Source organism: Amphibalanus amphitrite, unplaced genomic scaffold, assembly GCF_019059575.1.
Source record: "Amphibalanus amphitrite isolate SeventyFive unplaced genomic scaffold, NRLGWU_Aamphi_draft 000094F_arrow, whole genome shotgun sequence".
In the NCBI taxonomy this organism is placed as follows: domain Eukaryota; kingdom Metazoa; phylum Arthropoda; class Thecostraca; order Balanomorpha; family Balanidae; genus Amphibalanus; species Amphibalanus amphitrite.
Genome location: NW_024881590.1, coordinates 874,340 through 892,483, shown reverse-complemented (window position 1 = coordinate 892,483; position 18,144 = coordinate 874,340). Strand labels below are relative to the sequence as shown.

At 51.3% G+C, this 18,144-nt stretch overlaps 1 protein-coding gene across 1 annotated transcript in view; it reads left to right on the top strand.

The window, feature by feature from the left end:
• LOC122380285 (trypsin-7-like) overlaps window positions 1-18,144 on the top strand; it is a 65,968-nt gene that overhangs the window by 40,725 nt on the left and 7,099 nt on the right. The gene's annotated exons all lie outside the window — the stretch shown is intronic.

Sequence of the window (18,144 nt, the reverse complement as noted above, 5' to 3'; positions counted from 1 at the left end):
CGGTTGGACCGGTGTCTTACACGCAATCATGGTCAGACAAAACAGAGGCTTATTTCGGTTCAAATATTTTTACTAACTGATCTTATTGTTTTTAGCTTACACGTATAATAACTTTTAGCTTTTTTTAACTCGAGACTTCATGCAAAAAATGTGGCATTCGTCCACTTTTCCTCATCGTCTCTTAACAACAATTGATTTGACATCAAAGAATATGTGATGTCAAATCAACCTTACCAGCAAAAAAAAAAATCACCTGCGTGATAATTATTTGCCTACGCAAGAAACGCCAGCCGGTCAAAAAACTGTCGAGCGATACGATCTTTTTATTGTTTGAATTATATTCAATGAAAATTTCAGGAGACAATAAATAATCTAAAATCTTAATCCTTATAGCTACTGGGCGCTGCGCCCGGAGCATTCGCTAGCATTCCATTGCTAGCTGCATTACCAACATCACATTTGCATTACTTTGGGTTCATCATAATTGACAATCGACAATTGACAGTAGATAAACCGGCCACAGCAAACCCATGCCTCATTATCCTTTCCTTCCAAGCAGCCAACTGCCAAGCTAACCGGCCGCCCAGCCCACCACCGCGACATGGAACAACGCTGGAGTGCGCCATTTGCCTGCGGCAGTGCCCCACCGCGCCGGGGCTGTTTGACAGGTCATCCGCACCGTGACCTCGCCACCCGCCCCCCCCCCGCCCCGCCCTCCTCCCCATCGGGCCCAGCTCGGTAGTGACCTCTCCTTGAATCTCACATGGACTCGACTGAGGCTCAACGCCATCTAGTTACGTCTGGAGATCCTTACTAGATCCACTGTACAGACGTTTTGATTTTTATATATGTGAGTACGCGCAGCGTAATAAATCAATTTTCATTGAAATCGGTCCAGTAGCGGCCGAGTTATGGCCAGAATAAATTTGGTGACTCCTTCTGGCCGGCGGTGCCCTGTTCCGGTATTCATTGCCAAAGGTCAGTGACCTGCCGGCTCTGATTTTGCTCAGTTTTGCAAGCGAAGAAACTGAGGATAATGCGCGTGCTCTCCGCTCGAAGCCGGCCGCGGCCAAAATTCCGCAAAGATGCGCCCGCCACGTGCAAACCGGTGAGCGCAACCCCACCAAAATTTTATACGACAAACAGATGCAAGCGTCCGACTTGTGTCGAAAATTTCGCCCCCGTAGCCCGCACCGTTCCGGAGCAATAGCTCGCCAAGCGTGACGGACGCGTTACATACGGACATTTTGATTTTTATATATGTAAACTAGAGGGACAGCATTACGCGCAGCGTAAAGAGGGACAGCATTACGCGCAGCGTAATAAATCAAGTTTCAATAAAATCGGCCCAGTAGCGGCCGAGTTATGGCCAGAATAAATTTGGCGTCTCTTTCTGGCCGGCGGTGCTCTGTTCCGGTATTCATTGCCAAAGGTCAGTGACCTTCCGGCTCTGATTTCCCTCAGTTTTGAAAGCGAAGAAACTGAGCCTACGGCACGTGCTCTCTGCCCGGCGCCGGCCGCGGCCCAAAATGCTGCAAAGATGCGCCCACCACGTGCAAACCGGCGAGCGCACCCCCACCAAAATTTTATACGACAAACAGATGCAAGCGTCCGACTTGTGTCGAAAATTTCACCCCCGTAGCCCACACCGTTCCGGAGCAATAGCTCGCCAAGCGTGACGGACGCGTTACATACGGACATTTTGATTTTTATATATGTAAACTAGAGGGACAGCATTACGCGCAGCGTAAAGAGGGACAGCATTACGCGCAGCGTAATAAATCAAGTTTCAATAAAATCGGCCCAGTAGCGGCCGAGTTATGGCCAGAATAAATTTGGCGTCTCTTTCTGGCCGGCGGTGCTCTGTTCCGGTATTCATTGCCAAAGGTCAGTGACCTTCCGGCTCTGATTTCCCTCAGTTTTGAAAGCGAAGAAACTGAGCCTACGGCACGTGCTCTCTGCCCGGCGCCGGCCGCGGCCCAAAATGCTGCAAAGTTGCGCCCACCACGTGCACACTGCTGCACGCACTCCCACCAAAATTTAATACGACAAACAGATGCACGCGTCCGACTTACGTTCAAAATTTCAACCCCGTAGCCCGCACCGTTCCGGAGCAATAGCCCGCCAAGCGTGACTGACGCATTACATATATACGTACAGACATTTTGATTTTTATATATGTAAACTAGAGGGACAGCATTACGCGCAGCGTAAAGAGGGACAGCATTACGCGCTGCGTAATAAACCAATTTTCATTAAAATCGGCCCAGTAGCGGCCGAGTTATTGCCAGAATAAATTTGGCGTCTCCTGGCCGGCGGTGCCCTGTTTCGGTATTCATTGCCAAAGGTCAGTGACCTTCCGGCTCTGATTTCGCTCAGTTTGGCAAGCGAAGAAACTGAGCCTAAGGCGCGTGCTCTCTGCTCGGCGCCGGCCGCGGCCCAAAACCCCGCAAAGATGCGCCCGCCACGTGCAAACCACCGAACCCACCCCCACCAAAATTTAATACGACAAACAGATGCACGCGTCTGACTTATGTCCAAAATTTCACCCCCGTAGCCCGCACCGTTCCGGAGCAATAACCCGCCAAGCGTGACTGACGCGTTACATACATACGTACAGACGTTTTGATTTTTATATATGTAACTAGAGGGACAGCATTACGCGCAGCGTAATAAATCAATTTTCATTAAAATCGGCCCAGTAGCGGCCGAGTTATGGCCAGAATAAATTTGGCGTCTCCTCCTGGCCGGCGGTGCTCTGTTCCGGTATTCATTGCCAAAGGTCAGTGACCTTCCGGCTCTGATTTCCCTCATTTTTGCAGCGAACAATCTGAGCCTAAGGCACGTGCCGTCTGCTCGAAGCCGGCCGCGGCCAAAATCCCGCAAAGATGCGCCCGCCACGTGCACACCGCTGAACCCACCCCCACGAAAAGTTGTTACGACAAACAGATGCACGCGTCCGACTTAAGTCCAAAATTTTACCCCCGTAGCCCGCACCGTTCCACAGCAATAGCCCTTAACCCTCGCATGTGTAGGGGGGGGGGGGGGTCGGATGGACCCCCCCATGGTTTTTCGCGAATAACTCGCGTAAAAAGCGGCCGATCGCGACGAAACTTTCAGTACCCTCGCATTGATCAATTTGACACCTACGCTGAAAATTTCATGACCCTGACCCAAATGACCTTTGACCTGTGACCTCTTTTCCGAGACCATGTTTGGCCGGAATCGCGATTTCGCGTATGTCGGCTCGCACTAGCCGCGTGTTTGCAAGCTTTTCGTGGTTTCAAACGTTCAAACATGTGATTTGATGTTACTCCCATGTGTGTCAAGGTCACCTGAAGGTCAGGTCAGGTCATTGACCTTTGGTGACCTCGGGTGACCTCGGGTCACTTTTTCGAGTTTTACATGTTTCTAGGCTAGTTTTTGGAGCTGAATTCGAATTTAGCAACCATTTGAACATTTACGAAGTAGTTTTGGTGACTTCGTAACATGTTACGAAGCTGTCAGAGGCGGTTGACACGTACTACGAATACCCGTCACGACGCCTACTGGTTGACCTGACCTGACCTGACCCGACCTGGTCTAAATGCTTCAAGACATCATCTGTGATCAAAACTAACACGATATTCGTGATCAGCACCCCGAAAAACCCCTTAGCAGCCACACTTTACGACTTTCTAACAGGTCCCGATTTTCCCGACTTTGGGTCATTGACCTGACCTGGAAGGTCAACCAATGACCTAGGACCTTAAAATTGGGTATCATCGGCTTCCTCTCGTGACGGGCAACACGCTCGTTTTTTCCGCGAAGCTCTAGCTCGATCAGGGGCCAAACGGCAAGGGGGGGTCCAACCGACCCCCCCCCCCCACCCCCTACACATTAGAAGCTGGCAAACGCCGCACACATGCGAGGGTTAAAGCGTGACTGACGCGTTACATACATACGTACAGACGTTTTGATTTTTATATACGTAAATGTAATAAATGATGACATCACGTAAGAAAGTGTCATGTTCGTAATGTTTCTAAGGAGTAATTACGAGCGAGCGAGCGCAGCGAGCGAAGTGAGTCTTTTCAATAAAACGGAAAAATCTCAGTGTGAGCGGCCCGGCCGCGAGTTACCTAAGTGTGGAACTACAAGTCGATTCTTGGGCTCTGATTGGTGACTTTGGTCGGGGGATGACGCTTATAGCATGACGTCACTCGCGTGCTTGGCCGGACCAACGGCACGGCGCAGGCGCGCCGAGCCAACCCAGAGGCTCTCAAACTTAATTGTACAGATCCTGCGCATTGAATGGCGAAACTTCGGCGAGTTCGCTTGAGTTTGGAAGCCCCTGCCAGAGAACTGGAGACGGCCGGATTATTTGCTGGACAGTGGGCAGCGCAGATGGCGATTGACGGTGCCAAAAAGATGATAGGGAAAAAGGGGTTGAGACTTGAGCAGTGAGTTATAAGCCTGTTGCATAGCTGAGTGGTAAATTGTAAAATACTTAAGGTTTGAAGAGATGCAGTGTAGTTTAGCCGACTCAGGGGCATTCTGCCGAGTTATGTAAGACGGAAGGGTCGCAACTCGCAAGTCGTTTGTTTACATGATTGCCTGATTAAAATGTAAAGCGTACCTAATGTTTAGTTGATAATACAGCGAGGTTGGGCATCTGCTCAATCCATTTCTTCTCTGCAATAGTGCATTCGCCACTGTAATTCATTGTAAGAGGCACTGGGCTGCGCCGCCTGTTAATTATTCCGAAACCACCAGTGAATTGCCACAGTCACAACAATACGAATCGTTCAGTCGTGCGCTGGGGGTCCGCCAAGTTTGAGTGTGCTGCAGAATGCAGACTGGACCGCCGAGAATATAACACTTCCGTCTCCCTGGGCGAGCGGAGCATTGGAGCCGAAGGAAACTGCTTCTGTTTTTTTTTTGTGGGGAAGATACCCATGTTTGAAAATTATGTTCTGGAATGATGCGATAAGGAAAAGGACGGTTTCTTGAATTGAGGGCTGTGGAGAAGAATTCCACGTCAAATCGAACAAAAATCGGCTGTTTTGCACCTTACCATCAGCGATTTCATTATAAATTGGTGAGCGAGTTCCTGTGTCGCCCCGGACATTACGCTGATGTTTTTTGCACATTCTGACCATAGGTCTTCTAAATATAGGGCATCAAATTTTTACAAAATGTTGCATCTTTATATTTTTGAACGACCATAACTTTGGTTGTACTTGTTTGATTTGAATGAAATAAACCTTACTGTTTAGGTAATTTCTTAAGCGTTTGTTAAGAATTGCACCTACTTAGATATATGACCTTGAAATTTGCTTAACTCTGTTCTTAAGCACAAAAATTGAAATAGCAAAAAACACGTCACCTTCGATTTGGCTCATTTTCATATATTTCATTGCCTACCATATTCTTAACAACCTGTGAAAAAATTAGAGTGGGCCATTCATAAGTTTTGAAGAAAATGGCACATATGCAAACGTATGTTAGCACTCGCAGTGGAGGGGGAAGAGCGAATTTCGCCCCACCCCTCCTGTTTTTCGCCAATATCTCATAATATTAATGCGAAACTAATTATGGCTACCTGTCCAGAATTGAATTGCACATCTCATCGTGCAAGCAATAAGAAAATCGGTTCACAACTGTTCTAGTAATAGCGGTGTTAACCCTAGAACGCCTAGGGGGGGTTGTATCAACCCCCCCCCCTGAGGTTTTTTCGAAGTGCACGCTAAACCGCTTGTCGTAGCGGGCTGAAATTTTCAATACCCTCTGGGGCAACCTTTGCGCATCTTTTGCCGAAAAAAAATTGATCGGGTCATGTCAGGTCACGGAGTTATGACGTCATAAGAGGTACAGCCTCCGGCCGACAGTTACCAAACGTGTGCGCCGAATCCCTAGGTTTTCTGCCGGTGATACCCACATTGTTTGATGGATCATGATGAAACTTCCCATGCATGTTGGGGCAAGCATTGGCTATCGTGTGGTGCAAAAAATTGACCGGGTCAGGTCAGGTCACGGAGTTATGCCGTCATAAGAGGTACAGCCTCCGGCCGGATTTTCACGAAGTGTGTACCGAGTCCCGAGGTTTTCTGCTGATGCTATCCACATTGCAGTGGATATCCACATATCTTTTCTGAGTCGTTACCTACAGTATTTATAGCGGAGCAGTGGTCAACAGCCGACGAATCGGGACAAACACCGGAGGGTGATGTGACACCATATCACTCATCAGCAATAGACCTCTTACTTTTATAGGGTAAATACACCAAAAACACCATACATGATGCAGAATTGAGTGGGGAATACGTTGTTGAAGGTTTGAAGTTAATATTTCTCACCGTTTTGCCGCAATCGTTGCGCAAAGTTGAAAAAGTTTGATTTTTTTTCGGAAAATTTGACCATTGAGCGGTCATAAGTAGGTCAAATGTTGACCTAGGACCAAAAAATATACCACCAATCGCGAGATCTCGTTGAGAGCAATCCGTTGGTTTTTTTCCGCTAAGCTCTACGACCTTCCGTTTCGAAACGCCAGGGGGGGGGTCGTAACAACCCCCCCCCCCCTGGTCGTTCGTGTTATGAGAAATGGCCTGGTCGTGCGAGGGTTAAGTGAACATCCTGTCGCCGCGGCAACGCGGCGACTCGGCAGCCGGCGCCGACCGCTACGCGCCGCCTGAATTGTAGACTGTGCCGGGACGGAACGGAACGGTTCCGTCTTTACATCGCGCTCCTTACCGCTGATTACGTTCGATTCGCGTCAAATTTTGTGAGAAGACTAAGAAATGTACAGGCAAGCTCATGGTGAAAGAATTTTGAAAATCAGTTGGTAAACAATTGAAACATGAACGTGTAAACACAAAATTGTGATTGCTGCGTTTCCCGCGTCGGCCGACCCCGCCTCAGTCGGCGACATGTTACTCTTAGCAGGCCTCTAACTGCCATATTTATTATTGGATTAACTAGAAATTCCCCATCCATACTCAAAAATGTATGTTCTTTCGTAAAGTCAGGATAAAAAGACGTGAAGATATCGTTGCGTGATAATGTTTTCGTTGAATTTACTTCATGTTGCATTTCCACACGGCTCAAAATTCACCGCAAAATACCGTTTGCCTGAGACACTTTTAGGGGAAGCGGGGGTAGCACCGCCATGTGGGAAACACCGCCATCCTCTCTATCGGCAAAACTCTGAATTGTGAATGTAAACACCCGCCATTTCGGTGTCCGAACGGAAACGGGACGCCGCGTGAGGTAGGTTTCGCTAAGACTTATTTGATTTTGAGATCGCAATTGCCCATTTTGTGAATTACAAACCATCGTTGTAATCATTTGGCATGTTTTAGCAGCAAGTAAGTGGTCATTTCAAGTCAAAATGCCTTGATTTTTACGTTAAATTTGAGGGCATGAAGTGCTCTTCGTTGAGAAAGGAATTACAGAAGAATCGCGTCCCGGCTTGTTTTCCCGTCGGGGCGTTGTCGGTCCATGACTGTGTGTGGGGTAACACCGCCATGCTCGGCGGTGCTACCCCAAGGGGTGGCAAAATGGATAAAGCCGCAATGATGATTCACTCAGCTCGGAGAAGAGCTTTAGTTAGGCCGCAAACGTCGGCTGTTTTTTAACCTCACGTTTGACTTCACTGGATGTTTCGAAATAAACGTGAATTTGTCATGCTTTGTATGCATATTGTCCGCAACAAACAGTCTGATCTGTGACAAACTAACAACCAACTCTTGTGTGTCTTATATGAGTTTGAGTTACTATTTCAGACAGCAGTAACGCTTCCAAGGGTGGCTGTCACCGTAAGGCCGATCTGTGGATAACATCGCCATCAGTGGCGGTGCTACCCGCACATTTTTTGGAGGACGAAAAATGCAGGACTTGTTTTCGATGTCTGTAAAGTAGCGAAATTTTATCATGGAGCGCTGGAAACTATGCCAACATGTAGGAAAACATTCCTACTGTTATGGTTTTACATTTAAGTCTACGTTAATAATGGTTCGATAGCAAATTAATTATCGTCGCGATTCCACCGCCCCAGATGCACACGCGCACTCCCGATGTTAACTGTATTGAGTCCGGCTGACGACTGCACAACAATACTCATTACCCAAGGACGCCGGAAGCTGCCGGGCGGCACAGCCTACCATCAGGCGCCGGGCGGCGCCGCGGCGGCTGGCAACAGCTGTCAGCTGACTGCGCCGGCATAGTTCGTGCCGGCTCAGTAGCACGCATCACAACACCTCCCCCCAGACGTGGGGGAGACAACACGTCTCAAGAACAAAAACGGTGCCTCCGACGAACACAAACGCACCAACGCGTGTCAGCGCACGATGGCTACACAAACTCATACACTGGGTCCGACCAAGTCACAGTCAGCCTCTTAGGCTGTCGACGAAGTCGTTTGCTGCGCCTCACATAGGTGTCAGGCGCGGGGGTCGCTCCGCCAGGGCGGCTGCGGGGGACTTCATCAGCGGCTGGGGTCCCGCTGTCGGCGGTCCTGGTTCGGGCGCTGTCGCCGTCTTCGGTGATGGCGTCTCGGCTGCCATCGGGTGACGTGGTCACCATCGGCCGCAGCGGGCGGAGGTATCGCCGATTCCGCCAGTAGGTGCGGCCGCTTGGCAGGCGAGCGAGGTAGTCTCGGCGGCTGCCGATGCCAACGACGACGCCTGTCCGGTCCCACAAACCAGTCTTCGGATCTTGCAGGAGAACCTGTTGACCGATGCGCAGAGGTCTCAGCGAGCGGGCGCTCGCGTCGTAGCGCTCTGCGGTCTGGGACTTCAGAGCGGCTGCTCTCTCATCACACTCCTCTGCCGCGCGCTGCCACACCTCGGCAAACGCTCGGTGGTGAGCTGGCACGGTAGAGCGCAGCGGGTGGCCGTACAGTATCTGGGCTGGAGAGCGGCCATCGGCCCGAGGCGCGTTCCGCAGCTCCAAGAGGCCGTGCGCGAACGCGTCATTGTCCAGGTTGCCTCGGTCGCTGACCTTCTGCACGAGCCTCTTCACTGCCTTCACTGCAGATTCCGCGTGTCCGTTTGACTGAGGAAAATGCGGGGTGGAGATCTCGTGGGTCACTCCCCACCGTCGCAGAAAATCGCGGGTGTGACGGGCTGCGAACTGCGGCCCTCCGTCCGTTCGCAGAGTCTTGGGTGCCCCAGTGGCCGCGAAGGCGACCCTCAGGCTGGACACCAGGTCCTTCGCCGACGTCTCTCCAGAGCAGTGGAAGACGAACGGCCATCCAGAGAGGCGGTCTACGTATACAAGATACGTGCGACCAGCCCACGAAAAATAGTCCGCTGAGACGGCCTCGAAGACTCGAGTTGGCACCACCTCGGAGACTAGCGGCTCCTTTTGCTGGCTCGGAAGATACATCTGGCAGGACTTGCACGCTGCGACGAGGTTAGCGATGTCCTGGCCAAGCCCGGGCCAGTAGACAACTTGTCTAGCCCGACGCTTGGTGCGCTCCACACCTTGATGGCTGGCGTGAAGCCGCTCGAGCGTCTCCCGACGCAGACTCTGGGGAATCAGGAGTCGCTGCCCGCATACCAACAGGCTGCCGTCCACGGCGAGACGGTCTCTAGCTGTCCAGTAGGGCCGCAGCGTCGGCTCCAGCTGGGACTTGTGGTCTGGAAAGCCAGCCAAGACCACGTCTCGGAGGGCGCTGAGCTCTGCATCACGCTCAGACGCCGCCCGAACCCTCTGCAGGGTAGCGTCCGGGAACAGTGATTCCTCCTCGGTCGGATCAGCCGTGGCGATTCTGGCGATCAGGCTTGCGATCTGGTGGGCTTCCTCCTTCTCCGCCTCTTCGTCGTCTGGAGTCGGAGTATCCACCGGTGCCCGGGAGAGCGCATCCGGGATCGCGTGCAGTTTCCCTTGCCGCCAGACAGCGACGAAGTTGAACGGCGTGAGACGTTGCCGTAGCCGTTGCAGTCGCGGGTTGTCGATGTCGATGAGGCTCTTGGAGTTCAGCACTGGAACGAGCGGTCGGTGGTCTGTGACCACCTCGAACTGCTGCATGCCCGAGAGGTACATGCTGCACTTCCGACAAGCCCATGCAACTGCCAGCATCTCAATCTCGCAGACGGCGTAGCGGGACTCCACATCGGTCAGGAAACGAGACCCACACTGGATCAGTTTCCATCGTCCATCTGCATCCTGTTGCCGCAGACAGAAACCCAGCCCTCGCAGGCGTGCGGCGTCGGTCTCCAGGACTGTCCGGCGCCGCGGGTCAAAGAAGTCGAGGACTGGTGGCGAGACCAGCGCCTTCTTCACATCACTGAAGGCCTTGGAGTGCAGCGGCGTCCACACCCACTCGTTCTTCGGTCGCAGGAGGTGTCTCAGAGGCTCGGCGGCGGCCGAGACGTCTGGTGAGAAGTCACCCAGCTGGTTCACGAGACCGAGAAACGATCTGAGGTCCGTGAGGCACGCCGGCTGCGGAAACTCCGCGATGGCTCGCACCTTCTTGTTGTCTGCGGTGTAGCCTGTCTGGTCAATCTTGAATCCGCAGAACTCCACCTCATTCCCGGCGAAGGAGCACTTGTCTGGGTTCAGAGTCATCCCGTGGTCGTCACACCTCTGCAGGATGCTCCACACATGCTCCAGGTGAGCTGAGTAGCTCGAGTCGTACGCCAGAATATCGTCTACGACTTTGCAGGTCTGAGGGATGTCACCGAGGGCAGCGTCGCCTCTTCGGTTGTACTCGTCTCCTGACGAGATCAGACCCATGACGGCACGTTTGTAGCGGAAACGGCCCCATGGCGTGATGAAGCACGTCTTGTCTTGGTCCTCCTCGCGGATGGGGATCTGGTGGTAGCCAGACTTGCTATCCAGCTTCGTGTAGAAGCTTGCACCGCTGCCGATCGAGGCCACAGCGTCGTGCGGCGACCTGACTGGGTACGCTGGCCTCTTGACGAATCGGTTCAGCTTGGTGAGGTCGACCGTCAGACGGCAGCCAGAGACCGTGCCGTCCGGCGACCGCTTCGCCACCGGCACGATGGGGTGGCACCACTCGGTCGGATGCTCCACCGGCTCGATCACGTCACTCTCCAGCAGCTCATCCAGCTGGCGCCGAATGTCGTCACGCCAGCAGAACGGTACACTGCGAGCTGTGGAGACGGCAACTGGTGTGGCGTCTTCAGTCAACTCGATGGCCATTGAGCCTCCGGACATCTTGCACAGCTTCGAGGTGACGTCAAACACTCGTGGGAAGGCTTCCTTCATCGCTGAGAAGTGCTTCCGTCGTTCTTCAGCCGATGGCACACCTTTGCTTGCATCCCACGTCGGCTTCAGCGGGTGCACCTTCTGCGCCTTCCCGGCGTCTTCAAGTGCAGGAGCAGAGCCTCGTTTGACCACTCTGCGGGGTATCTTGCTCTTCCCTGGCATGGTCTTCAGGGAGCAGACCGCTGGAGCTGGTCTGGAGGTCTCCTCCTCGTCTGAGATGGCAGAACGGATCTGCTGTGGGAACTCCTTGTGCAGTATTCCCAGTCGAACAGCGTCGTGCCACGACAGCAGCGAGCTGTGCAGCTTCTTCACCACAGAGACGGCTATCGTCCTCTTGATGCTTCCCAGCTGCAGTGCGACTTGGCACGCTCCCAGGCAGGGCAGTTCTCGTCCGTCTGCTGCGAACAGGCTTCCAGAGGGCGGCGTCAGCTTCTTGACGTTGATGCCCATCTGCTTCGCTGCCTCCTGAGAGATAACAGACACCTCAGCGCCTGTATCTGGCGTCCATTTCGTTTGTTGCCTGCGACCGTCACTCCGATGCAGCAGAATCTGGATCTGCGGAGCACGCGTCGTGTGCAGGCCTTGGATCATGCAGTCTCGGTGCTGCTGGTCCACTGCCTGTCTGGCAGGTGCAGATGCCGCTCGCGTCTTCATTGTGACGAGCGACACACGTCTGCCTCCATCGGACCTCCGCTGGGTCCGGTCTGTGCTCGCCGCCGGAGCGCGCGAGCGACTGGCGCTGCGACCGCGGCAGACAGACGCGAAGTGGCCTACCTTGCCACAAACTCGGCAGGTCCTCTTGACGGCCCTGCAGTCGCCGGCGCTACGGTGAGCTTCACCACCGCAGCGGGGGCACGTCTTCTCAGCCGACCGGTCTCTCGGGCGACCGCGGCTGCGCTGGTACTGAGAGACCTTCGCCAGGGTCGAGCCAGCTGGCTCACGAATGGCTGAGCTGTTGGAGGCGGCATTCTCTGACGCTCGGGCGATATCCACTGCCTTCTGAAGCGTGAGATCCGGCTCTTCCAACATTCTGCGGCGTGCTTCTTCGTCTCGCGTGCCGACAACGACTCGATCTCTGAACCTGTTGTCCTGGCAGTGGTGACAGAAATCACAGAACGATGCAATCTCTTTCAATCCGCAGAGAAAATCGTCCACGGTCTCACCGGGCTCCTGTACTCGCGTGTAAAAATCTCTCCGATCAATGATGACGTTACGCTGGCGGCGCAGATGCGTCTGCATCGCCGTGATGATGGTGTTCATGTCAGCGTCTTCGGGGATCGGCAGGCCGTACCTGACCACCCTGGTCCAATCATCATCAAGCAGAGCGAGTAGGGCTGCCTTCTGCTCGGGCTGGGCTAGCCTGTTGACGCCAGTCAGCAGACTGTAGCCGTGAAATTTCTGTCGCCAGGATTCAAACTCCTTCAGTGACGCCGATGACGACAGCTGTGGAGCGGGAGTCGCTGATGCCGGCAGTCTGGGCGGTAGATTGACGGCTGCGTTCGTATCGGCTGGGGTGGCCGCTGCAGTAGCCGCCGCGGCTGCAGCGCCGGCCCCTACCGCCGGCCCGGCCCATATCCGTTCCATTACGGCCACCATACGCTCCTCCCGCTGCTGGCTTTGCCGCTGAGCTTCTTGAGCCAGCTCCAGTTGCTGGGCGAGGAGTTGGGTGAGGGCTCCCAGGTCTACCGGCTTGCCTTCCTCCGTCATTGCGAGAAACGCGCGCGAAAACCGACGAAAAAATGCTATATTTAACGACAAAAAAAAATTATACCGATCGCGCCATGTTATGGTTTTACATTTAAGTCTACGTTACATGGTGTGTCAAAAGTGGAAATAGCCGGTGCGCCGTCTGGCAACCCGGCAGCCCGCCGCCATAGGGAAATCCATGCTTTTTGTCGCTTTTTCGCTTCCTATGAGTCACTTGATCTAATAAGAGCTTAACTAGGAACGAGGCGGGTCACTTGGACGTATTCGGGAGCCGAATACGGTGTTTTGGAGCCAATACCTGGGAAACCCTACCCGCCCAAGGCGAGTTTTTAAGAGTCTGCATACCCAAATTAACGTTGAGCGCGGCCGTTTTCGGTCGGTTTTCCCCGACCTTGTGGCGAAATCGCCTTATTTATTCAACCAGGGTGGGCTAATTCGCTTAACTAGGAATGAGGCATTGAAGAGAATTATTCAAGTAATAGAGCTGTGCAAAAATATTTTTTGTATTGTTAAAACTGTATCCGCCCTCGAACGATAAATATTGTTGACCCATCAGAAACAGATCACCTGGAATGCGTTTGGACTTGGCTGGATCTAATGTTAGCGAGTATCTGCTAATGCAGTTTCTTGGCTTACATAGTACGCACACAAGCATACATACTTCCTGCCCTTGGTTATTTCTCACTTGAATGAAAATTTTGCTATAATAACTATTCCAAGCACTAACAGGTTTTAGTGCAGTGCCAATTCGGAACCGTTCAGCGCAGCCAGTCTCCCAGGCGGCGCGTAACGGCTGCCGCCGGCCGCCGCGCCGCCGCTCTGGCAGGGTGTTTGACTTCATATCTCTGTTACTAGAAAAGTTGTGGACCGATTTACTTGATTCTTGCATGAAAAGATCCGCTATTCAATTCTTAGCAGATAACGAAAATTTGACGTCAATTGCACGATCCGCTGCCCATATTGTGGTACTGCCATCTATTGACAAGGCTGGCGAACTAAAGCCGGGCGGCTATTTCCACTTTTGACACACCATGATAATGGTTCGATAGCAAATTAATTATCGTCGCGATTCCACCGCCCCAGATGCACACGCGCACTCCCGATGTTAACTGTATTGAGTCCGGCTGACGACTGCACAACAATACTCATTACCCAAGGACGCCGGAAGCTGCCGGGCGGCACAGCCTACCATCAGGCGCCGGGCGGCGCCGCGGCGGCTGGCAACAGCTGTCAGCTGACTGCGCCGGCATAGTTCGTGCCGGCTCAGTAGCACGCATCACAACACCTACTTTCACATGAATGCAAAAGAGCTTCGTTTTTACTACGCATATCAGCTCGGTGAGCAGAAATGCTTAAGGTGGCGGTGCTCCCCCCGCTTCCCCTACTATGGAACGTGAATGCTTGACTACGATAACTATGCATTTCCATTCTCGCAGAGTTTGGGATATCACTAATCAGCAACCATTCATTTCAGAAAGTGTACACAAGCAAGCATGTCTTGACTCTGTCTTTCAAGGTCACGCGCGGTTGCGTGATGTTGATGCATGAAAACGGCGTTTGCCGCGAAAGTTATGAATGGCCCACTCCAATTTTTTCACAGATGGTTAGGAACATTGTGACGGACATAATATGTAAAAATTACCCAAATCGAAGGTGACGTGTTTTTTGCTATTTCAATTTTTCTGTTTTAATTCAACGTCAAATGCATTTCAAGGTCACTCCAATTTAATTTTATAAATAAAAATCAAAGCCTTATCAATTGCCTACAAGACCCTGTTAATATCATTTTGATACCAGAAAAGGAACCAGAGTTATAGAGATTTAAAAAATTGATGTGTGGCATTTTTGGCTATATTCGATGACCTATATCTCAGCGATACGTCATCAAATTTCGAAAATATTATCCGTAACTCAGTTTTGAACCATGCCCAGTCTGCCTACAAATTTTCAGAAAAATCGAAGGGGATGACGGATTTCGGTGTTTGATTTGACGTGGAATGCCCCAGAAGCAGATTTTCTCATTTGCTACCCGATACAACGCGAAAAGACGCAAATGTTGCACATTGGGCTTAATAAGTCTAATAAAAGATAAGGGACTTCGTGAATCATGCCTAACTGACCGCGACCCAGTTATTTGCCACTGCAGGTAGGTACTAGGTAGGTAGATACTCATTTGTAAACAGAGCGTTCCACCAACCCTCGCCAGAAATTCAATCAGCAGTTGCTTATCTTAACCCGCGCCCCAGTGGCGGTCTCAGCCAACTTCGCCCTAGTGGGGGGGGGGGGGGGGGCATATGTTACCACCCACCTCTAACTCAAAAACTAAGAGGGCTAGAAAGACGCGGTAAAAAGCAGTCGATAGCTCTTAATGCGTACGTTTGAAAGTATTTCAGTCATTTTTCACCTTAGAGCAATATTGGGGTCACCAGAGGTCATCAAAGGTCAAAATTTGCCAATTGTCATTATATTTTTCAGAAAACATGCCGCTATCTCAGGAACTATGGTAGCTAGAAAAACGCACTGAAAAGCAATCGATAGCTTTGAACTCTTCTTTTGAAAAGATCATAATCAATATTGACCTCAGGTCAACGGTTTAGCCTCCAGAGGGCAAAAACTCCAAAAATAGCTGTTTTTACGAAAAGTGTTTTTCGACAATAACTTTCGACTACAAAAAGCCACGACATTTCTATTGCCAGAATCGTGCTCCCCTCGCCGAGACGCGTCGAATGAACTATAATTTGACCTTGAAAGGTCAACTTGAAAATTTGACCTCAGGTCAAGGTCATGACCTTACCGGAAAAGGTCATGTTGCATATCAGTCGATGCGTCTCAACAAGACAAACACAATGAGACCATCCCCAGCGTTCTATCTCTTTCCAATCGCGAGTTATTGGCAAAAAACTGTTTGTAGCCTCAAGTGACCTCGGATGACCTGTCTAGAGGCTATCACCAAAAATGACACCTTGGTCATCACGAGTGGACTAAATCATTGTGATTCTGAAATATTTGGACTGTTCTGATGCGTACACACGGATCTAGAGGCATTTTCATTTTTCTCCATTGACTTGTAATGGAAAGGTCACGCCACTGACCTGACCTTAGGTCACGGATATAAAAAATCCGAGATATACAAATTGTAGGCGCCCATAACAGCATGCAATCCACCAAGTTTAAAACCTTTCTGACAAACACTGCAGGCTGGGCATGATTGCAAACTTTTTTTTAGGCTTGGTCAGTTAACTTGACCTGGTGATCTGACCTGACATGACCTGGGGTAAAAAATTTCACACATTGTCCAAAATTGATGTACCAAAAGCTACCCCAAGCGGCGCGGCGCTACGCGCCGCGGTTTTTTATTCACACGCAAAAAACGCGACAGGGTGGTAACATATGCCCCCCCCCCCACTGGGGCGAAGGTTAAAACATTTGAGTGCACCTAACAACCTTTAAAAATAACGTCCTCCCTTTCAATGGTTCGTTCGAAGACACAAAGCCAGAATCAGCCAAGCAATATCGGAATCCATTGCGCAGTGTGTCGACTGTCGGATGTGCCCATCCACATAGCATAGCACACACTGCTAAATGCAGGTACGCTCACCTACACATTAGGTATTCGAAGGACTTGATAGCTCATACACGTGGAAGAAACGCATGAAATGTGATTAATAGCTGCAGCAGAAGTTTGGCGTCCGATGCCTCTTCGCCAAGTTAACCCTATTCCTGGCGGGCTCCGCCGGGACAAGAAACTGGCGGGGGGGGGGGGCCGATTCGGCCCCCCCTGAGATCTCGAGAACGAAGCAAGATAGCGACAAGCGGTAAACGGCATCGGATACGCACGGCCAAGATCTACAATTTTTACTAAGGTCATTTTCAGGTCAGGTCAAAGATGACGTCACAGGGGTCGAAAAAGTCAAAATGGCGGCGCTAGATATGGAGAGAGTTTTTCTCGAATAACTTTCGAATTAGTCAAGATAGGAACAAACTAAGGGCATCATCGTGATCCTCTCGTCAATCCGCATCGAATGATATATATGTTGACCTCGAAAGGTCAAGGTCAAAGGTTGACCTCAGGTCACGTGACCTCGAGGTCATCATGTATACCATTCGATGCGTCTTGACGAGCTGAACACAATGAGACCATCCACGCGTCTGTATCTTGTTCCTGTACGGAGTTATTGGCCAAAAACCTTTGGTGACCTTTGATGACGTCACATGACCTCACAGCTGCCCAACAGCAAAACAGACCTCAAGGTAGTGAAGGTTGATCGTATATGAAGTCATGTATGGTATATGGGGCCATTCCGACCCGTTTTAGTGGTAAAAACAGGGAGTTGATTTTTCCCCCATTGACTTATAATGGGGAGGTCGCGAAATTGACCTGACCTTAGGTCACCGATATCAAAATTCCGAGATATACAAATTGCACATACTGGTACCCTAACTAAACCCTGAAGAGAAGAAATTGATCGGTCAAAAACTCTAGCTCTGGCGTGATTGCAAACTTTTCTGAGGTAGGGTCACCAAACCGCCTCTGGTGACCTGACCTGAGGTCAGATCAACTCAAAATTTTCAGACATGTTGCGTAGAAGCCTTTTAGGAAAAGTCAGAAAATTTGAGCTTCCTAGCTCAACGCGTTTGGGAGAAATAACCAAAAAACCTCAGGGGGGGGGGGCTCCTGAGGCCCCCCCCGCCAGGAATAGGGTTAAGACCATGCCAATCTCGGCCAGTCTGCCGCCGCGCCGGCACTGGCCGTGGTGTGACGTCATCCGGCCGGCTCGGCGCTGGGTAGTTCCACACTTAGACTCGCGGCCCGGCCCGGCCTGTAACGCTTTTGAGAGGCTTATATCTCAGCAACCGCTGGACCGATTGGCCTGCGGTCTTTTTTGCTGGGTAGCCCCATCCCTTCTACCCCGTAATTGACTACTTTTGATACATCTCAGTGACCGTCGTGGCACGTGCCACGTGAAATGTCAAGGGTGTTCAAGCAGTTTTGCAAAAGTAATGATTTTGAGAGGCCCATATCTCAGCAGCGGCTTGAGCGATTGTCTTGCGGTAATTTTTATAGTGTAGCTGCATCCCTTCTACCAAAGGTCGGATACTCTTGATCTATGTGAGTGACCCCCACTGCACGTGCAAAATACAAAAAGAAGAGGTGCCAAATTTGTTCCCATTTCAGTAACTCGGTAATTACTTGGGCGATTTCGCTGAAACTTGGCATACAGG